Source organism: Schistocerca nitens, chromosome 1, assembly GCF_023898315.1.
Source record: "Schistocerca nitens isolate TAMUIC-IGC-003100 chromosome 1, iqSchNite1.1, whole genome shotgun sequence".
Lineage (NCBI taxonomy): Eukaryota > Metazoa > Arthropoda > Insecta > Orthoptera > Acrididae > Schistocerca > Schistocerca nitens.
In genome coordinates, this window is record NC_064614.1 from 829,500,152 (window position 1) to 829,524,176 (window position 24,025).

At 41.8% G+C, this 24,025-nt stretch overlaps 1 long non-coding RNA gene across 1 annotated transcript in view; it reads right to left on the reverse strand.

Moving 5' to 3' along the window:
* The window catches only part of LOC126237171 (uncharacterized), a 251,142-nt gene that overhangs the window by 21,452 nt on the left and 205,665 nt on the right, over positions 1–24,025 (reverse strand). Inside the window, exon 2 of the long non-coding RNA XR_007545046.1 lies at positions 2,856–2,993. This is a non-coding gene — a long non-coding RNA (uncharacterized LOC126237171). The remainder of the gene's footprint in view (positions 1–2,855; positions 2,994–24,025) is intronic.

The following is a 24,025-nucleotide window of genomic DNA, read 5'->3' on the forward strand; positions in this document are numbered from 1 at the left end:
CATGTTTCTGCTTCTAAGCGCAGTTTTAGTCATTCATGATTGTGGTATTTAGATTTTATTATCTGAAGGTCCGAATAAATTTGTTCTTGTTCGTTAAGCCGAACGCTTGGATACACTCAAATAAAATATTAACTAAACTGATCGATCATTCAGATGCAATTCCGCTAGTTACCTACGTACTAGGGGGACTGAAAATTACTCTCCAGACATTCAGGGAGCTCTTTATCGGCAGCCTGTTAGGAGTACGGACAACCGGAAAATAAATCAGGGAGCAGTAACAACTATACTGTTTTTACTCCATGTATTATCTGTTTGAGGCAGTACATATACTGGTCGGTGTCTTAAACCTCTTTCTGACGTTACAAATGTGCCCTGCGGAAATCTTCTTGAACTAGAACTAGACACTTTCTGAATCGCTTTCCTCGTGTGGAAATGTGTATCCTTCAACGATAGCTTCACTCTAAATACGTAACACAGGGAACGAAATGCCACATTTGTTCCCACTTCCATCAACATGAGGGCGAACTGTTTCTTTACAGATTCGGCACAGTAGCAAAAATACATGTAATTATAAACTGAATGTACATTTCAAAAACAAGAGAAATCCTTGAAGGACGGAACGATATCTTAAATGGGAAAAATGGTTGCAGGAAGTACGCACTGAGACGTTGATGTTCACATGATAATAGTTGAGCTACGGAATTATACATGGTCCAATCACATTAACGTGACCACCCCCTATATTCAACATCAACCACTCGCAGTCAGCAGGTGGCAGCACTAGCAGCGGTGGCTATACAGGGTGGGTAGACAGGGTGTAAATTTTAACTTGACAAACCAGGATAACTCGAAAAAATAAACTTCACACGAAAAAATGTGTAGAATCCAATGTCGATTAGTTTCGAGGGGGACATCTACTGGTGCTAAAATTAGTGGGGTGGGAGGCAACTTTAAAATTTCAAATGGGAACCTCCATTTTTATTGCATAATCATATTCTACATAAAAAATACGTACATAATGTCTTGAACATTTGTTTTGATTCTTGGTAGTTGGCGCTGTAATTCAAGAAAATCCATGTTCTCATTTTTGCGTGGAAAACGGTTACGTATAAATAAAAAATACTTCTTTACTTAGTAAATTTTGATTTACTAAAGCTAAAACTCTCCCTCTCTCCCCATAGGGTGGGATTTGACAGAGAGGAATTAGAGTTTTACAAATGTTGACCCACATATTAATTTTTTTCCGCAGATTCGGTCAACATTTGTAAAATTAGAGTTTTACAAACGTTGACCCACATATTAATTTTTTCCGCAGATTCGGTCAACATTTGTAAAACTCTAATTCTTCTCTCTCAAACCCCACCCTATGGGAAGAGAGGGAGAGTTTTAGTTTTATCAAATCAAAATTTACGAAGTAAATAGGTTTTTTTATTTATCCATAACCATTATCCACGCAAAAATGAGAGCATAGATTTTCTTGAATTTCAACGCCAACTACCAAGAATCAAAACAAATGTTTAAGACAATATGTACGTAGTTTTTATGTAGAATCTGATTCTGCAATAAAAATTGGGGTTCCCATTTGAAATTTTAAAGTTGCCTCCCGCCCCACCCCAGGAGGCTGGGGTGGTGGGCTAATTTTAGCACTAGCAGATGTCCCCCTCGAAAATAATCAACTTTGGATTCTACACATTTTTTTGTGTGAAGCTTATTGTTCGAGTTATTCTGGTTTGTCAGCTTAAAATTTACACCCTGTATAAAGCATGTTGGAGAGGGGAAGGGGATGGAAACGCGGAAAGGGTGCAGGTGTTGAAGCAATGCGAAATGGGGCGATTTATGAAACGACATGATCAACGGATTTTGGGCCAAGAATGGAAGCATTTTCGAAATGGCGAAGTTTTGAAACTGGTTGCATGCCGCCGTGGTTAAAGTATACCCTGCACGGAAAAATGGCGCTATCCAAAATCGACGCCGAGACAACTGTGGGGCAAGACTTGCCATGAGTGACAGAGGTGTACGATGGCTATGGAGATAGGCAAGTGTTGAGCAACTGACTGCCCAGATGAACAAAGAGGCTAACAAGAGGGTCTCCTCAACGACCGTCCAGCGAACACTGCTGCTTATGTTCCTATGCAGCAGGCGCCTGGTTCGTGCATCCAAGCTGACTGCTGTTCTTCAGTGACGAAGGCTCGAATTTGCACGCCAATACCGCAGCTTGACGTCCGCCGAGTTGCGACAGGTGGCCTTTTCGGATGAATCACGTTTTATACTCCATCAGTGTGACGGTCGTTGGCGTGTACGGCGTCATACACCCTGCAACAATCGTCGGAAGGGTCGGGGCTGGAGGAGGGTGCGTTTGGGAGGCCCAGTTCACAACAACAACGTATATATCCTTGGGGACAATGTCCAGGATTTTGACCGGTGGTCACATTAATGTGATTGTACAGTGTAGACAACAGTACGTAAATAGAAAATGAGTAGTTGCTGTATTACTTCGAATAACGCTGATTTTTCTGTTCCTTGTAAGTGATTAATTGTGAATTTGTTCCTACGTGTAATAATAAAATGTGTGTCTTGCGGTTGCAGCACGTCATGGGAGGAGTGTTCCGGAAGAGTGCCCGGAAAAATTCATGAAGTCAGCTTGCGCACTACTCATGGGTTTTACTTTTAAATGATATCTGCATGATCAAAAAGCTACCTAAAATTTACAGAAACTACTCTCATATATTTCCCTTTTCTTAGTGTGGGGGTGTATTTCTATGTCGAAAAACCCGCCGATAAAACTGAGGACATTGGCTGTAGTGTGTCATTTTAGTATGATAATCTCCAGTGCAGCCCATGGCGATGCTACTTACGCCTTTTGTAAACGCAGTTGTAGATGATGACGTGGCAGGCGCTGGGGAAGGTCTTGCGGAACTTGTTGCGTGGTCCTGCGGCGCATACTGTCGGCTGGTCTGGAGGACACCTCTTGGGACACGCCTCCACCTCAGTACCTGCAAACAAACACAGTTAACAGCATGAGCAAGCGACGTACTCGCACTCTGCAGCGCAGAACTTCATGGCGATGCTTGCCGTCTTGGCTGGACACAAAATTTCTTGATACCACCATTTTGAGGCAACAGGGAAGGAAAGACCTCAAGAACGGCAGTGTGAAGGTTATTTTATACTCAAGTCAACATCATAATCGTTAGAGTCGTAACGAATTGGACTTGGACGGGAGAGGGAAGGAGCCTTGACCTTGCTTAGGAAGCAAAAACAAAAATCACAACAGTAAATATGTTATTAATAATATATGTTTGGCGATTATGCAAGAAAACACATGAAATATACACAAAGGTAATCATACATTTTTAATCGTCGTCTCGAAAAAATAAAGTTTCTCATTAAGTTTTTCTTTGGCTGCAAGTTCAAGTCTGCAGTTGGCCGGCCACGGTGGTCGTGCGGTTCTAGGCCCTTCAGTCCGGAACCGCGAGACTGCTACGGTCGCAGGTTCGAATCCTGCCTCGGGCATGGATGTGTGTGATGTCCTTAGGTTTGTTAGGTTTAAGTACTTCTAAGTTCTAGGGGACTGATGACCTCAGATGTTAAGTCCCATAGTGCTCAGAGCCATGTGAACTAAGTCTGCAGTTGTGGTACACAATGGAAATCTCCGGACCACAGTGCCGTACCACACCTCTAGACGAGACAGAACAAAACGGTGTATTCCATTGTTTAAGTGGAGTTGAGCTGCGCGACGTTGCCTTATTGCTCTATCGGTGTGCTACGGTACTGTGGTATGGATATTTCAATTGTATACGGTAACTGCAGGCATGAAACTGCAGCCAAAGACAAAAAATTACTAGTAGTGCTATGCTGTGGGCAATCACAGCTAAAGTAATCCATATTTGACAAGCAATCCTCTTACAGCAGTAAATGAACCTATATTTATAGGAACACGACCGATTTCGTGATATGTAATCACATCAGGTGTACATCCGAACAAGATACAAAATATGCAGTCAACATCACCATACAAAAACTAACAAGAACATTAATAACAAAAGCAACACGACAGCCAATATGGAATACTCACACGTCGTTCAGTTATTAAATTCGTAGGATGGGAAGAAGGGGGATTCAACCTCCTCTAGAGAAAATGCTGCTACCCTCAACAAGCAGGTCGCCAACCTACAATGAAAAGGGAAGGAAATAAGAGACAGACCAAGTTAGTAGCGTGGATAACCCGAAGCCCGACGGCTTAAAAACTGTAATCATGTAGGGAAGCGGCCTCCCCCCCCCTCCCCCCGGCACTGCTAGTCACCGCACACTCACGTGTTTCCACAGCGGGGGGTGGCACAAGTGCCACCGCACACGGAAGCAGCTCTGTGCTGAGGCACGTGAGCATGCGGTGACTAGCAGTGTGGCCCTATCGGTGGGGGGGGGGGGGGGGGAGGATGCCGCTTCCCTACATGATTACAGTTTTTAAGCTGTCGGGCTATCCACGCTACTAACTTGATCTGTCTCTTATTTCCTTTCCTTTTCATTGTAGGTTGGCGACCTGATTGTTGATGGTAGCAGCATTTTCTCTAGAGGAGGTTAAGTCCCCTTTCTTCCCATCCTACAGATTTAATATCTAAACAACGTGTGAGTACTCAATATTGGTTGTCATATGGCTTTTATTATTGGGGTTCGTGTCAGTTTTTGAATCATATAGTTCGCTGCATATCTTGTGTCTTGCTCAGATGTACACCTGATGATGTGATTCCATATCACGAAACCGGTCGTGTTCTTATAGATATAAGTTCATATGCTACTGTAAGAGGATTACTTGTCAAAGAAAGAAAAAATAATTAACTATGGAATTTTGTTTTTTTCGAATTGCTAACTAGAACTTCATTTCTATATGTCTTATTATTTACTAATAGAGCCACATTAACAGTCTCTCATTTTACAGAGTGGATTATACACAATAAAAATATCATTCTCTTATATCTAACAACATGGACTTGGCAAACATGCTGATGTGCTTTTGTTTGAAGACGTTTTTGTCCCCAGCAGCTCGTTACCGCTTAATTAGGTGGTGATCTGTTAGTAATATACTGCTTCTGCGGTCGTGAATGACAAATGTCGATATAAAAAATCAAGAAATCAACTTCTAATTTACATTATCACCAGTGAAGTAACATGCATGATGGCACATAAACCAAAAATTAAAAAAAAAATGCGCGAGTAATACAACGATTGCGAGAAAATAACACTTTTGTTATAGTATTGTGCAATGATTATTCTGTTATTGGGTGAACTGTTCCTTGAAAGTATGCAAAAATGTCTACGGTAATGTAACATAGTGTAGCCAAAAACCGACCACTGTCACACATGCTCTTTTATTCCAAGACAGGCTACGAGAATCTGACAGCCAGAAACATTCGAATGCGGCCTGAAGTCCCGCAAACTAAGTTCCTCAATTAATCCCACAACAGTTAGGCTATCGGAATCAGACCTGATGACTATGGAACATGGGAACCACGGTCAACCGATTGTTGCCCAAACGTATAGTTGGTAGCACCTAACATGGCGTGACAACACTCGGTAATATGGAAACCACACAAACCTACAGCATGTCTTCAATGAAGTAGGAGATGATTTGTTTAGCAGACGCCTATGTTCACACACTCGGGAAGTGCAGTTGAAGAGTAAGAGTGACTGGAGACAATTGGTTTCTGACACTGAATCTATCACCAAACATCCACGGACAACTTCTGAGAGATTGGCGCTAGGGTTTATACACACAACACAAAAACAAAAATTGTTGTACGAAACAGACAGTGATGTCACGAAGCGTAATTTTTAATTTATTTTCAAACATAACCTTGCTACCTGTCCAGCTTTTTTTAGGGTTAGGCAAGGGATCCAAAATATTAGTCCCGGTATAATTATTTCATTTTGGAGCCAAATTTAACTGTGATAAAGATTTTTTTACCTCTCATTATGGAGGACGTTATCACATTAAAATACGAAAGAATATTTACAAATTATTTTCTCAGAAGACTATATATATATACCATGAAGCTCTAAATAAGTTCTTAATTCTGTGATGAGCTCACTACAATATAAATGTGCTCGATGAGAGCATATTATTCTTACGACACAAGTTTCACAAAGAAAACTCTTTAAAAAATCATGTGTTAATGCAGAATATTATTCCACAAGCGACATCTGAAAAGAAGCAATGTAATACAATGTACTCAACATTCTGAGCGGAGAATTTGTAATTACTGTAACCTAACTATCAGACAACAGGGGCTTCACTGATTGGCGACTCCATGGAGTGCTGTGTGCACAACGACCATACGATCACTAGTCAGTTATTGTGATTGCTTCTCAGTTTTGGTTATTGATAACTTGATACTAGTGTCTGAGTTTAATATGTACACCACAGCTTCCAGCACTGAAGATGATCAGTATGTGATCGAAAATCGATTCTGCTATCAATAAAACATCAATATTACGGCCAATGCTGACCTTCCTTTTAATTTAACAGGGACTTTGTTTCATTGTCCGTTTCTATTCTTAATTTTATGTGTTCACTTATTGTAAAATTTGTGTCGAACGCTTGATTTTGGATGTGCCTACGTGTGATATCTCTGAGCAGCCCTGTTCATGACATTTAAAATTATTCAAATTTAAGGCCCGCAACGTGTTTGCGGAAAGACCGTCAAGTCCCAGAAGCCAAAAGCAAGCTGTTTTACGTAAGACACGATGTAATGCATAGGCCTTACTATTATTTTTGTATCGTGAACCTCTGATGTAAATAGCTCGCATAGTTATCAGCAAAAACAACGATGATAGCGCAGGCGGAAAAGTACTGGTAAGCCCGTCAGGCTGAAGTAAAGGACGCAGTATCAGCCGGCGGATATAGAGTCACATGCTTAAAACATAACTAAAAACCGCCATCACTGAGGAAATACTTACCTCATAGAAAACATTGAAAAGCAAAAGACAATAATACTGGCGTAAGCACAGATAGCTTAAAGAGTTATACCTACTGATATGTAAATTATTTTTTACTTTAAGTGAGAACAGCGCACTTGCTCTTATTTTTTATTTGTATTCTACGACTCCATGTAAGTCAACACGAATCCAGTACTGGATATTCGTGACAGGTTAAAACCGCGTTCCAGAACAGTACTCGAGCATAGACGACTGATCTTCCCTGAAGACTGAAACAGTGAAGCAACTAAGTGTCACGATTAATAAGCAAAATGAGAAATAATTATAGTTACGTATTGTCACTTTTTTTACAAAAATTGTCCAGGTGCGGGTAGGACTCGCAGTCTGAGGATTTCGTACAAACGTAATTACCGTATGTATAGAGAGAGTTCATCGATTTCGGGATCGAGAATGTCGACCATTTTTGCCTGTTATCGACACTGATACTGGCAAGATATTGGTCCCAGGGCTTCCAAGATTTTTGAGAATGTTTTAATTTCAATAATACAAACGTGACATAAAATCATGTAGGAGGCGACCATTATTATAACAAAAATCAGTAGGTCTTCCGTCAGGCTTACTGTGTCGCAACGGTAAAAGTCAAACATCAGACAAGGAATAACTTTATTGCTCATATGACGCATTTCGGAATTTATCCATCATCACATGTTCATGACCGATTATTGCACGCAGATATGGCGTTTCAAATTGTATGTATTTGCAACATCAAACAACTTGAAACGCAATATCTACGTGAAGTAATCGCTCCTGGATGTCTGAAGATGGGTAAACACCCAAAAGCGTTATATCAGCAATAAAGTCATCCTTTCCCTGATGTTTGTCTTTTTCGGGTTTGACGTCGAATAAGAAATGACAAAAGATATATTTTTTTCGTATGATATAATTAAAAATTAACAGTTTTCGGATTTTTTTTCTTTTGGCTGCACTGGGAAATCTTCCTTTTTGCTGAATTTCATGATTTTAGACCAAGGGGAAGTAACCTAGTGAGTGAGTGTACGAGTAGTAAAATATGTGACATAAGTGGCCGCATCTTTCGACTGCTTTGACTTAAAAGAGGCTTCAATTTTTTTCACCGCCAATGGACCACAGACTTCGGTATCTGCAGCACATTTCAACTTGATTCGTCTACTCGATCCTGAGAAAAAGGGCTTCCAACAGAGAAACAGTTGGACAGACAGACGGGCAACAAAGTGATCCTATAAGGGTTGCGTTTTTACCAGTTAAGTCACGGATCCATAAAAATCATGTAGAGTTTTAAAGAACAACAGCAATAAAAACAAAAAAGCATTCCGAGATTTTCTGTAACGGCTGCTACAATTGTACATTTTACAATAGCAGCTACTACATATCTTTCATGCTTTCTCAACGAAACTGAAAATCACCAGCTTATCGAATTTAAGTGGGCTGAAATTCTGAAACCTCGATATTAGCAAACAGACATTTGCTTCTGAATCCGTTTCGTCAACAGCCTCAACAAAAGGATTAGATTTCACAAGATGAACTTTTGGGTCTCGTTATTCTGTTGGAAGTGGCACCGCCAGTGAATTCAGAACCAACAGAAATTACGTGTCTACATCTATACACTACAAATCACTACGAAGTGTACAGCAGTGGCTATTTCCTATAAAGCCATCCGTATATTAAGGCTACGTCTCGTTCCATTCGAACAGGGAGAGAAGGAAGAATGACTGCTGAAAGGCCTCTGTGCACCGTGTAATTGGAAAGAAATGTTCTACTCCTTTACGAAGAATGCAGAAAGAACGCTAAGAGAAACCTTAACTTGAAAGCCCAAAGGAATCTTCATTGGCTGTGTCCAACAAGAATGAAAATTCAGCAGATGCGCAAGAAATTTTTATTGGAAGGTCACTGGAAATGAACGTGGTGTACAACGCGCAAGCCTGTGAAGAGCGGAGCTATGAAACAGATGTAGCAGCTGTTACTCGTGATTCACATATTAGCTCCAAGGTCATTACATTTGTCTATGGAATAAGTCAGCACAATGTTGTTAGCATTTTGAGCGGAAAGAGATTTCGTCCGTGTTAAGCTACTTTTGGTACACTTCGTAAATGAGTAGTAAATGGTACGATTACCGGTAGCATTGGTAGCAGTGGTAAGGGAAGAAACATAAACTGGGAGCTGATAACTTCTCTTTTTTTTTTGATTGGTTGGTTGTTTTGCTCATAATTAGAGTCGCGCATCATTCTGTATTAATCCATTGTCTATTTTATAGCCTTACAGAATATAAATTGCATGTTGTAACTAACAAAAATTATTTGCTCACATAACTTCTGCGCTTTCACGTAACCAAAGCAGTTACTTTTGATGAATGCACAGTTAACGTGAACAAACATGAGAAAGTTATACGTATAAAATTATTATTGTTATTTTGTACTCAATAGAGCGTTCTTCATCATGACCAAAGCCAAGAGCTTTCTGTTTTTATTGACGAATGTAAAAGTTGTTTACGAGTAACAGAAACATGTTCGTATAATTTCGACGCAGTACTGCAGTGATGTTGGATATTTTTTGTTTTGAAGTTTTTTGTTTTACCTTTTTGTTGCGTTTCCTAGCGCTATACGCTAAATCTGTATTGTTTTCTTTATTTTTACTGCAACACCGTGTGCTTCAAGTTACAAATAAAATATTTTCGAATAAAACCTGAATTAAACTTTGACAGTTCCAGTTTTGCTATAAAAGCTGTTTATTTTACTGGAGTATAGCTATGAAGAACAAAAATGTTTCTTACGTTACGTGGCCCTTTATATATCCTTACTCAGTTTCTAAACTGTTCACCTGTTCCGTTTTTTAAGGGAATCTAGTGAGACACTGATCGCATAGTAAGGAAAGCGATCGTTATGAGGTAACGGCCGACAGGTATGCAACGCACCTAACGAACAGGTAATGTGGGTACGACCTTAACTGACCAAAGCCACTAGGAAAACCGCAGTAGTCTATGCTTACATTCGGTAGCCTACAGTAGTTTTACAGCCCCACTACCAGCAGATTGACCAGTGGGATTGCTGAAGATACATGGAATTCTGTCGCTCCGTTCTGATTTGACAACAGAACAAGTACGTTTCCTGCTTCACAAGACCAATTTCTGACCTTCGCCTCTCTTTAACGGGTTTGGCAGAAACAAGACAAAATTACAATATACCGTATTGGTGGAGCTATGTGGATAGCATTCTAAGCCAATAGATCAATTAAAAACATAACTGTAGAAACTAGAAGGCATAGTGAAATGAAAATGAAACAGTTTGAAAAAAGTAAGTAAATTGCTTATTATTTCAAAAATAGCCTCCGTAGCTGTTAATACATTTATCCCAATGTGAGGGTATATCGTCAGCGTCTTCGTGGAAAGATTTTTGTATTTGCCTACTCAACCATGATTGTATCCACGGGTGCACCTCTTCTTCTGAAGCAAATCGACAGCCACAAATATCTTTCTTCAGGGCTTCAAAAAATTGGAAATCGTATGGGGAAAGATCAGGACTGTGTGATGGATGTCCAAACGCTTCCCAGCGAAACTTCTGCGGCTTATTCGAAACAACCTTTACAGCAAGTGGGCCCAAAGAGGTTCATGTCTGAGTACAATCATGGTTCTGTTGACAACCGCAAACATATTTGCATGAAGACATTGGCTGGTTTTTCTCACAGTGGGATAAATTTATTAACAATTATGACGATTACTTTTGAAATAATTTACAAATTACTTACATTTTTCCAATCTGTCTCGTTTTCATTTGACCGCTCTTATTGTTTGGGAAGAGATACTGTAGGGGCACGAAGAACCTAGCTTCCCATCCGCTTTGTGTGGATGGACGCAGATGAGCAGAGAGATGGAGGAGAAAAACGTGGGTAGGAAGAGGATGGAGGATGAGGTGAACGGAGAAAGGAGGGGGAGGAGATGGACAGATGGAGAGGGCGGATGAGATGGACAGTGAGAAAGTGGGGAGCATCAGCTGGACAAAGAGAAAGGGGGGAGGAGGAGACGGACAGAAAGAGAGGTGGAGAAGGCGATGTAAAGAGAGAAACAGGAGACTAGCATTCAAATGCCTGAATAATTGCAATGGATATTCAGTTGTAATTGTCAATGTTTTGGCCTTGGATCTTTATCTGAATGCGTACTTGGGCAATTTCTTCACTACGCGAAATCTGAAGTTCAGATTATCATAGTTTATATGGATTCCAAAGAATAATTATGCCTTTAGATTCCCGAAAATGTTTTTCAAATTGCTTAAAAGCTACACTGATTGCTAATCATCGCTCAATTCTCACAGTTCCTTACTACCACAAAAATATACTCCAACTACGAATAATAACGAAGAAATACTGGTACATAAATTGAAATATATTCTGAAACTTTTCCAAAACACGTAATGCGCCTTGTAAATTTCTGTCTATCCATTAGGAACGCAACTAATTTAGTTAGAATTCACAATAAGTTCATTTGATAGTCTCCTCCGGCGCAACACAGTCAGCAAAACTACACAAACCAACGACTGACGATTTATAATCTTTTTGTTCTTGAATAACGACAATGGCGTCCTGACGTCCCTTCCGGCGGGTCCATGGTCGCGTTTACAGGAAGGCGCGCCTACATGGCCGGTAATTCTATCCCAAGCGCTTCAGACTACTTCGTAGCAGCGAATTACTCTTTCGAGAACAGATTTTCGAAGAAATTACTACACAGTTTATTCCCCACTTGTGACTTAGATCTTGGCGCTCAGCAACAATTTTCTTTACATACCCCTAGCATTATTACTAATTGGAGATGAAAGAGGCCTACGAACGGTCGACATAGGCACATTATTACTGTATGCCTAATTATGATGTTCATGAGTGCAGAGAATTAATGGTAAATTGAAGCGTAATATTATTAAATATTCGTACATAACGTTCAAATTAGTTAATATTAATTAATGACATCTAGAAGTCTTTTTAATGAAAGAAAGTTTGTTGACTGCGCAGGATAGGCTACAAACGGTCATTTAGCTGCGCAGAAAAACATAACAACTCAAGAATGCATCCAAACCGGTTACAACTGCGGGATCTAAAGCGCAGGTAAACGCTCTACGTGACCAGAACCCTAAGGAGGATCTAGGTGATTCGTAATGCCGCATGCAGTACACTGAGAGGCAAGAAAACATATATCTAGACTGTTTCCAGTGCAGGAAGCCTTCCGCAAAGGAGAGACTTGCAACATTCATAAAGGCTAGAAGAGGCTCATTTTTCTCCCTGAACGTGTCGACATTATTTGATGATAATTGTAGTATGATGGAGACAGCGAACGTTCAGTATGTCACATAAACTGCGGAAGATGTACTGTCGTGTGCGATACGTCACTGGGAAACCACACTGTATTGTTTCAGTAACCGTAAAAGCAATTTACTGACAGCTGCGCGAAAGACGCTGCATGCTTGGCGTTCTTGTGTCGGAGAGCGTTTTCCCTGACTCTCTCGCAGATACAGGACGCAGACAGTGAAACTTCCCCTTTGAATAATTTTTACACGACTGTGCTTAAACTGACACACAATATTTTTTAGCGCAACGCAATCTGACTTTCAACACACAATATTTTGTTAGCGCAACGCAATCTGACTTTCAAAATTCTCTACAAGAGAATGGCCCTGACTAACATTAAACTATCTCTTTCACAAATCACTTACCTCACAAAAATCTTCGCTGCTCAAGCTACTGCAATACAGCGAGCGCCACTACTGCCAGCTAAATAAAAGATTCGAACTATGGAAGGCACTAACTACTCATAGGGATAGTTAGCAAATAAAAGATATTAATAGAGAACCAACAATGTATTTACCTTGATATCATGACAAATTACAAAACTCCGCCATCTCTCTCCCCACATCCACCACTGCTGGCGGCTCACCTCCAACTGCCCAGCGCTACGCGCTGTTCACAGCCAGCTGCCTAACACTACAATGGTTGAGTATTACAACAATGCAAAGCAGCCACAGACTGCACACGGCACAGCCGGTGATTTTCATACTGAGGTGGCGTTATCAATAAAAAAACCTAAACAGCCTACTTACAACAGTAGCAGCAGTTAGCAAGAGACTCATTAGAATACGGACCACCAGCTCTAGTTTCACACAAAAGAGGCACAGTGTAAGGCATAAAACTACGTATTCCTGAGGAAATGGGTCTAAAGACCGGTCGCTCATACTGATCTTGATTTCCCGCGGTTTCGCTAAAACCGTTCAGGCAAATGCCAAGGTGATGCCTTCATAAAAGCTGTGGCTAATTCTCGCCCTATACCCAGCACAACTCAGTTTCCCGTGCGTAATTATCTAGCCATCCTTCTGTCAGTTTCCAAGTTCCTTGTCAATTGGTCTGCTGGCGAAGATTTTTCAAACAGTTATTTGGCCTCTACCTTACATATTTTTTAGCCACCACAATTACGGAGGTTCTGTCAGTATTGTAAAGGCGCTGTGTTCGTTTTGATACGTGCAATATTCGGTGCTGACAAATTAAGGGACGTAACGTAAGTTATATTACGCTTGGATCCGACGTACTGTCTATTATCAGAATTTCGTTATCGCGTACAGATTGATAAAATTAAAAAAAAAAAAATTTCGTTGAATTCAGATTCATCTTTTCTCCCAGATTTTTACATCTTCTTTTGCTATAAAGCCAACGGCGTTGCCGCAGTGGTAACCCCGGTTAACGATAGATCACCGAAATTAAGCGCTGTCGCGCTTGGCTACCACATGGGTGGGCGACCATACGCGTCTCCCGAGCGGTGTGAACTCAGCTCTTGTGAGGCCGCTTGAAGATCTTCTTGATTGGGAAGTGGCGGCTCCGGTCTCGGAAGCTGACAACTGCCGGGAGAGCGGTGTGCTGACTACATGCTTCTCCGTATCCGCATCCAGTTATGCCGAATGGCTCACGATGACACGGCGATCGGTCGGTACCGCTGCGCCTTCCGAGGCCTGTTGAGTTTTTCTTTGAAACTACCTATGACATAATATGGACTCATGGCTAGATCTCAAGAAGAGGGAGAGCGCAAAGCGATAGGCAGTAATCAAGGCTCAATAACTCCTTTCAGTAGTACTGCTTCTCTCGTAACAGTTGCACTGAAAGAGGTGATTGGCACTAAAGTGTGAGCGATACGGCGATTTTATACAACTGTGAGGACAGAGATACATGATGCAGATGCAGTCTCAAGGTCGAAACTATTATCTTGGCTAGTTTTTGGATTTGGCAAACCACGACTGTCTTGCTATGAGTGGCTGTAAACCTGTATATCTCTTAACTATTTTTTTATGGGGTTGATTCCATTCTTCCTGTCACAAAAGAGTTTCTTGTAGATTTTAAGGACCCAGTCTGTACATGGTATCTTTATGTCCATATGTCTTCTGTCGATAGTAAAAGTTAATACTCTACTACATTCGCAGATAATAAAGATAAAGAAAGAAAAGGGTGGTGAGATAAAAGAAATTATACGAATCGTTAAGGGAGACGCAAACTTTTTTAGGCGACTGCATTTCCATAGCTGGCGAAGCAAGAGAGAGAAGGAACAAATAGTAGTAGAACTTGGAAAGGAATGAAAGGGGAAGCCATCTGCTAAAATTTTTCAGAGAGCACGATTTTATGATTATTGAAATTTGCTTTAAGGCTCATGTAAGTCTGTTGGGTACGTGTAAGAGATCTGCAGACACCTGAAAGTTCCAAACAGATACACTTGTTGTGCACAAGCATCATAATGAAATAAATAAACTATTATCGTTGTAAGTAGCATAGACCTACTAACTTCTACTCAGAAAATTTATTCCATAAGAAATCGCACATTTGTATGATCCCGCGCGGAGTGGCCGTTCGGTTTGAGGCTCCATGTCACGGATTGCGCGGCTCCTCCCGCCCGAGGTTCGAGGCCTCACTCATGCATGGGTGTGTATGTTGTTTTTAGCATAAGATGGTTGAAGTTAGTTTTAGTAGCGTGTAAGTCTAGGGACCGATGACCTCAGCAGTTTGGTCCCTTAGGAATTCACACACATTTGAACATTTGAACTTGTATCACAATAAAACAGATAGGTTTCTACATTTCTGTTTCCAGTAGTAGTAGTAGTAGTATTTATCTTTAGATTCCTTTTAGAAGGTTACTGGACACGTCATAGTATTACAATTTGAGAACAACAAAAATATCGTAATTCACATATGCAGACATTACAGACTTAAAGGTCTAATCTGCCAAGGACGGGACTTGTTACAAAACAAGTGGAGAATGAATACGTAAGCTTCAATGATAGTGACAATAAATTTTCTGTGGCAAATGTTTCCGACTCTAGAAAAATGGACTAGTTATAAGATTAAAAGATGTGCATAAACAGTGTGACAATACAGTGCTTTTCATTTTATATTTCCTCCGCCCAATTAATTTTTTGACATTCATTTTCGGTACCTAGTGAGTAAATTGACTCTTTAAACTCTACCAGTTGACTGCAAAAGACACTTGGCGTTATCTGGTTTGAATATTATATGTCGACTGCCCTTTTGTTTCAATACTCCTTCAGCAATGTACACATAGAAGTAGGAAATTAATGTGAGTAACTATCTCGTTTATCGATGTCGTGTGACCCTGTTGACTGATGAGACGCCGAAGGACGATAAGAGGAAGCAAATGAGAAAACAAACCGAAAATGTACATTTTCGTTTCCCCTTTTACTTGGGAATTAGGATTTGTGTAGGCAATACATTTTAAATTTATTGCGTTTCACAACTTGATTTTATTTCGGTCATATACAATGCCTGACAAAAAACGAAACAAAGTAAGCACCTAGAAGGGGAGGGGGAAACGAAATGAAGCTTCACGGATTTAGAGGTTATGAGATGGTCTGTGATGCTACCTCAGTGATTACAAAATCGAGTCAAATTTACAAAGACCATGGCAGTAGGATTCTCTATCTGTAAGACGTTGCACCCACTCAGACCTGGATGCATGTACTGGTTTGGCTGGGAAGGGCATCATTAAGCTGTTGATTCCTCCCCTGTCAAACTGACCCATAACTGCTGTAAATGGTCGCTGATATACAACGTACTGGGACAAAGTCGACATCCGAGCTGGTCCCTCATATCTTCTATTGAGGAGATTTCTAGGGATCTTACTGGCCAGGGGAGAACCTCTACCCAACACAGATAGCTCATAGAGACCCGCGTCATGTGTGGACGAACGATGCCCCGCTAAAAAATGACACCGCGGTACTGTCGCATGAGAGGAAAACGTGAGGATGCGGGACGTCCTTGACGTGTCGTTGTGTAGTCAGAGTTCCCTCAGTCATTGCCGGCCATGACCCGAAGCCATACCCGATGGTTCCCCAGACCATGTCACTACGGGAAGAATCGACTGTCTTCCCGGTCATGAGACCACTACAAACGCAGCCGTTCGTTCTGTGCCGGCCGCGGTGATCTAGGCGCTCAGTCCGGAACCGCGCAACCGCTACGGTGGCAGGTTCGAATCCTGCCTCGGGCATGGATGTGTGTGATGTCCTAAGGTTAGTTAGGTTTAAGTAGTTCTAAGTTCTAGGGTACTGATGACCATAGATGTTAAGTCCCATAGTGCTCAGAGCCATTTCGTTCGTTCTGTGGTGTTAGCGCCAGTCCAGGCACTGGACAGTAATTCCCTAGTCCAGTTGCTGCTGGTCTCTTGACCAATGGTGTGAGACGTCACAGAGTGTTGCACGAAGTGCACTACTCCTTCTCGAGTTGCAAACCCAGACGTGAAAAGGTTACAAACCTTTGGTGCACGGTACGGCGATTCTTCCTTGCGGTGATCAGACGTGGACGACCGGGACCTTGACCGTGAGAATACCCGCCCTCTTGTTCCTCTGCAGTTCTCCATGGTCGTCTGTCACACCTGAATGACCCGTAAATCTGGATATTTCACGATTTGACCATCCGGCCAAATATAGACGCACGATGACACTACTTTCAAACTCAGGCAGGTGTTGATAACACTCTCTCACACGAGTACGCGGCAAAAAAATGGTTCAAATGGCTCTGAGCACTATGGGACTTAACATCCTAGGTCATCAGTCCCCTAGAACTTAGAACTAGTTAAACCTAACTAACCTAAGGACATCACACACATCCATGCCCGAGGCAGGATTCGAACCTGCGACCGTAGCAGTCGCGAGTACGCGGCATCCTAGTGGCTTTCACAGTGATCACTCAACACCTGACGCTATTCACTCCCCTTATATACCGTACCAGGCCTGGTAATAACACAAAACAGGAGCTACACTAATGCTTCCTGGGAGCCGTTCTACCTGTTACAGAGAATTGCAGCTCTACAATCATTTACATATCCGGCGATGGTGTGTATGTTACACTGCCGTCTAACCATGTCTTCTGGGTACTTCACTCTGAAGTCAGGCAGTGTGTTTCGCGGTTCTTTATATACCGCAATTCAATTAATTTATATATTACAGCGATCTTATAAAGGACTGAAAGTGTGTAGCTGGAAGGGTAACGACTGGACATCTAAGGAGAGAGTTGTCAAATCCGCCAGTAATGTCTGCTAAACCGCTCGAGAAAGCTAACTTGAGCATCGACGAGAGGTCGCACTGCGCGCTACGACGGAGGGGGTCGCTACAAAAAAGGGGGACCGACAGCCGCCATCAAAGGGCAGCAGACGGGATGAGCGGCCGCTTAGTGACGCCAATTAAGCCACGAGCGGCAGCGCCTCTCGACTTCTGTCTGGTAGGAGGCAGCAGCCTGCTACAAGGACATTCGCTAGTAAAACCGTCCGAAACCTGTTATGTAGCGCACTGGGGATTTTCCTGCCGGAAAAAAGCCTGAGAAATCCGTCTCGCACTTTTGCTTGCTGTATGCCATTTTGGAGCCAACTATCGGCTGTAGCTCCCAGATTATGGCTGCCAAACACGATTCTTTTCGTGGATGTCGGCGATACAGGTTATTTTTGTGGTAAGGTATAGTCGATGTCGTCAAACTTCAAAAGGGAGGAGTCAGAGATCATTATCTTGTCGATATGTAGACCAATAGAGACGGAATAAGATCGTAATGAACTAGGAAACAATCTGCCCAAATCCACTCAAGAAAGCTCTTCTGGCAACATTCGTAATAACTAACGAGAACATTAAAAAAGATGCACTGACAGGGATTCGAATTCTACTCCTTCGCAAAAAGTATGCAGTCTTAACCATCTGACCTTGTAACGTATCTACACTGTATCCAAGCTATACAGTGTCTTCGGAAATTGCTGTTACAAACTTCTAGGAGTACATAATATTTTGTGTAGGAACCCATGTCCAGAAACGTACGGTTTCCGATCTACTATGGTTCAGTTCAGCCGGCCGCGGTGGCCGTGCAATTCTAGGCGCTGCTGTCCGGAACCGCAGGACTGCTACGGTCGCAGGTTCGAATCCTGCCTCGGGCATGGATGTGTGGGATGTCCTTAGGTTAGTTACGTTTAAGTAGTTTTAAGTTCTAGGGGACTGATCATCTAAGATGTTAAGTCCCATAGTGCTCAGAGCCATTTGAACCATTTTTTGACTTTTTTTTTTTTTGTTTCAGTTCAGGTGTTTAACTCATTCACTTCCGATTGAGGAATTGAATTATGCGCGACGAAGTACTGTTATTAGGTAACAATTCGAAAGGAAACATAACGAAACATCAGTTTATCAAATGGTTCAAATGGCTCTGAGCACTATGGGACTCAACTGCTGAGGTCATTAGTCCCCTAGAACTTAGAACTAGTTAAACCTAACTAACCTAAGGACATCACAAACATCCATGCCCGAGGCAGGATTCGAACCTGCGACCGTAGCGGTCTTGCGGTTCCAGACTGCAGCGCCTTTAACCGCACGGCCACTTCGGCCGGCTATCAGTATATCACTTAACCATATTTTTTGTATTAACACTTAGTCATGAAGTGTTTACATTATTGAAAAGCAAAACAGAACCTAGCATACTGTACGTACTGAATAGTTCTGATGCATTACAACAGCGGCTCGACGTGACGACCTCCGATGTTATTACAGACATTGTACCTACGAAGCCCTTTCTGGTGCACGCTGTCCGTCCCACTTGGTCTCTCTCCATTTTCTAGTATACGGCCAGAACTTGTGCCAGCAGATCTTCCTCTGCCTCAACGGAAGTCTCGTAAATTAAACTTTACATAAACTGTGAAAAATGAGTCTTTTGTTACTTTTCCTTGCGAATTGTTACCTAATAATAGTACTCCGTCATGCCTACTTCCATTCCTCAAGCAGAAGCAAATGAGTTAAACACCCGAATTGAAACCTCCGTAAAACGGAAACAATACGTTTCCGGACATGGGTTCCTAATCAAAGTATTATGTACTCACTCCTCTTTTATAAGTCCCATTGTTTGTAACAGGAATTTCCGAACACCCTGTATAAGTAACTACGATGAACACGTCGGAGTGTTTACATCTCCACGCAGCATCTCACCGACTTCATACTCTCACACAGCCGGATTTATCCAACGCTTGTCTCGTAAACAGACTGCCATGCAATCACTCAAATAGCCCTGCGATATTAACGCTTTATTACACTGTATCTTTATATTAATCAACATATGAAGCGTCTCTTGCTACCATGATAACCGTAATTCGACCTTTGTAGTGCTTACCTATGAACAGTAACTTCTCCTCATTCGGATAATTTCGATTTGCGTCTGTAGCCCCGGAAATTCTGCAGAATTGCTGTTACCAATAAATAAATGTGTGAAAACAGCGCAAATACAAAGTTTCCGTCATAGCGCGAGATTTTCATATTCTCTCGCTCTCAATACTCAAACTATTAGGCCTACAGAAAAAATGAACAGGACCTTTCTTGTAGGAAATTTAATGTATTTAAATTTTTTACAGGCATACGTTTTCGCTAAAGGCCGTAGTTTTCGCGTTATTCAAGAAAAACTTACAAAACTGACCTACAAACGCACCTCCATCCCCACTTTCGTCGCTCACCAGTTGAATTTATAGTATGCTATTCGTCGCACATCCTCCTACCACTGTTCAAAAATTTCCTCCTACACGAACTGTTCCCGATACTGGACCTATTTTTATCTCTATTGATTGGGCTGTCACGCCACCATCGTAGTCGGTTTTTTCGTTAGCATTATTAATTTAAACGTGCCCCTGAGACAATGAAAGAAAAAACATTTGTAAAAAAAGCTAATTACGTAATAATTCAATTCACACTTAACCCTTTCAAGCACAGTAGTTTCGTAGTCAGGAGGCCTGACATATACAACGAAGTAATAATTTATTTATTCTTTTAAAGTTCACAAAACTGTTACGGTGAAATTTATACAAACGTCAGTCTACAATTTGTAAGTGCTCGACTAAGCCGCTCGCGTAATAAGGCCAGACAATAAAGACCAAAAAAGATCGGTTGTGCGCGGCTCCTCCCGCCGGAGGTTCGAGTCCTCCCTCTGTGTGTGTGTGTCGTTCTTAGCATAAGTTAGTTTAAGTAGTGTGTAAGTCTAGGGACCGATAACCTCAGCAGTTTGGTCCCTTAGGAATTCACACACATTTTAACATTTTGAACAGATCGAATGTGGGAAACAATTCGTGCAGTCGCAAATTTTATACAGTGGTAGGACGGAGTGCCATGGACAGCACACTAGAAATCCTGGTCGGTGGGGGTTGAGTGTGTGAGTGGGGGTACGTTTGAAAGGTCACTTTTTATGTTTTTCTCGAAAAATTCAAAAACTACCGCCTTCAGCGGAAACGTATCCCGCTAGAAAATTTAAATACATTAAATTTCCTACAAAAAGTGTCCCGTTCGCCTTTTCTGCAGGACTATAAGTTCGCGCGTAGTGAGCAAGAGAATATGAAAATCTCGCTAGTGGTTCTGGAAGGCCAGATACAACATTGTTGCATAAAACGACAGCGGTAGGGAGAGCTGAATGACCCTCTATACCCTCCGCTGCTAGTGCGACCACTATGAGAGGTTACTGCATATTGACGTCAAACATAGGGAGTCATCACATTAATGTGACTGAACCGTGGCTTTTTCGGCCACTATATTACATTTAAATCTGCGGGCACTGAAAGTCTGTGCTGTAAGAGGAAGCTTCACGTACAAGTAGCGAATCACGTGGACACTGAGGGGTCCTGGCTTTCCTTTCTCGGTGTAGGGACTGTCTGATCTTCCCATTAGATCAATAGGCACCTGACCGAAGCCGGCCGCTGTGGCCGAGCGGTTCTAGGCGCTTCAGTCCGGAACCGCGCAGCTGGTACGGTTGCAGGTTCGAATCCTGCCTCGAGCATGGATGTTTGTGATGTCCTTAGGTTAGTTAGGTTTAAGTAGTTCTAAGTCTAGGGGACTGATGACCTCAGATGTTAAGTCCCATAGTGCTCAGAGCCATTTGAACCATTTGAACTTGACCGAATGCTGGGCAGTAACACCCCGCCTGACTCGCCAGCCCCTGGGGAGAATATGAGCACAACACTCCGGCCTTTCGGCGCCACTTCAAAGGTCCAGACACCGCAACGCCGCTCGGTTGCGTTTACCCTACAGGAATCTGGTTATCTGATGCGACTGTGACGTCCCACCAGCTGCATCACGCTGCCGAGTCGACCAATCAAAGCAACACTATTGCATTCCAGTGCCAACATCGTGATGGTAAAATGTGCATCGCGTACGCAAAGAGCGAGAAATTTACTGTCCTTTCCTCGAGTTTTCGTAAATTTTGCTACATTTCTCGTACTCCACATTGGCAGCAGAATAGAGTCGTTTCCTCCCCTTGAAGTTTTGAAAGGTTGGAAGTTGGGCAGGAGGAGGTAACTTTCTGGTCTGTTCGGGAACAAGCGGCGAAGGAGATGAGAGAGCTGTGGGAACCGAGCGACAAAGCAATCGGGAGCTGGCCCTCATCTGGAACTGTTTGCGCATTTTGCTGATTTTGAGCAGGTGTAAGAATTCGCAACCTGCGGTAGTGCGATCCGTGATCCGACCACCTCGTCTATTATATGTTTTGGGTGTGCAACCTAAATTGCTATTTAATCACAATTTATATTTTTTTCCTGTATCAGTGAGCTGCAGAGATAAGGATATCTTAAGGCCCCAGTCATCATGTAGTCTTCCTTTCATTTGCTGCCACTTTTCGTTAACGTAATTCGTGCTGCAGTTAATCTTGTTCTTTCATGACTTTTGATTAATTTTTGTGAAACTTAAGAATAAATAAAATTCTGTTAAAGATAGACTTGACTTCTATCTCAAGATCCTTTCCATAGTTAGGGAATCATAAAAAATAAATATAACCTGCTGTACTACCAAGTTGTGTTTTGCTGCGTTATCTTTGTCCTTTTTGTACAGCAGCCAGAATAGAGGGCCCCGATCCAGGATCTCCCGTTCGTAATAACAGAAGCAACTTTCACAAAGATAAGACAGAAAATCAGCTGAGACGTTTTAGAAGTATCAGCTTTGTATTCGGATACAGAGTTTAGGGAGACGATGGAAAACTTAAATTGGGGTGCTGGATAGTGACCTGAACAACGTTCGTCCATAACTCAACCACATTCCAAATCAATTGATTAGCAGATTTTGAAAGAATGAAAATTTATAATAGTAATGGCAGAGCTGTAAGGGGACTGCAGTATTGCGTTTTGCGTAGGCGGGTAATCCGGCGATATGTGTGTTTCACTACTAACTTTTATCACTATTTCCGTTTACAATCTGTACTGGAAGACTGAATCAAATCCATTACAGTCTACATCAGCAGCTATCCTCGCGACTATTTGGCAAAATGAAGAATTACAGGTGAATTAATGCCCTTCTGTGCGATGATACTTAGTTGTATGAACGTAAACCAAGTTTGTTTTCCTACAGAAACTTCAAAACAATCACGTAACTGTAAAAATGCGACGTTTATAACGCGTGAAAATGCCACGAAAGTGACTGCTTTCCCTGTTTTTACGATAAGTATGACTCTAACATGTGTAAACCATCAACTAAGATAATGAAAGAATGTAATTTTATGTACGTCTTACAATTCCCTCTGTAAAATGTACTTGCAATGACCAACTTTCTTTTGCCTTTCCAGTTCATACCTTTTATGAAAATATTAATAAATACAATATACTGAGAAGTATTTCAGTTTACTTGCAGTATAAGTAACGTGAAAACTGAAAATAAAAGCAGCTACCTCAAAGCTACTAGATCCCACGATTTACTGATAACCGTTCTGGAGTCTTTCCACTGCGCGAACCGCTGCTGTCAATTACCATATCATAAATGGCTCTTGCCTCGTCCAATCCAGGCCAAAAATGCTATTTTCTCTAAACGCCTAGTAGTCTCGTGCCCCACTTCTGTCACTTTCTGTCTTGCTGGCCAGGTCCTGCTTACACGATAAATTTGGACAAAATCGATGATGACGAGTAGGTGCGGTCCCCTTGTCAGTCTTGTTAGTGTGAACGCTTGGAAAAGAACTGGACGCCCCAAAATCCTAGACACTGTCTCTATAAGCTTCTTTTTTCAGTCTTTTTGATAAAACGAAGTTTAATCATGTGTTCTTAGGAAGCTATTTACAGGCAGACAGAAAACCGAGGCTTACAACAGAATAAAAACAATATTGTTATCTTAAGAGACAACGTAGGCGACGAGGTGGAGTTTTTATACTTCAGCAGAACGCCACGAACAGCGAATCGGCCCTGTGGAATACGACGTTCAGGAAGCGCAAAGCAATGAAGGAAAGTTAAGGATGAGGTCCCGTAGACGTTAAGGGTGTAGACTCTACGTTAGCTGGAGAATGATGCAAGAGGGACACGGTCAAGGCTTGTTTCAAGAACCATACTGGCATTCTGTTACGTAGAAAAACTAGGGAGAATCCAAATTAGAATGGCTTGACGGAGAACAGAAACTGAGGCCTCATACAATCACTGGAGAAGGTGTTTCGGTATATTAGTGTAGAGCTGGTTGATGAGGTGTTTGAAATTAATGTTGCCAGAGATCTCTCTCATATTTATGTATCCTCTGTGAGGATCTCTGTGATACATACGCTTGCTGAAATATGTGATGTATTATGCCTC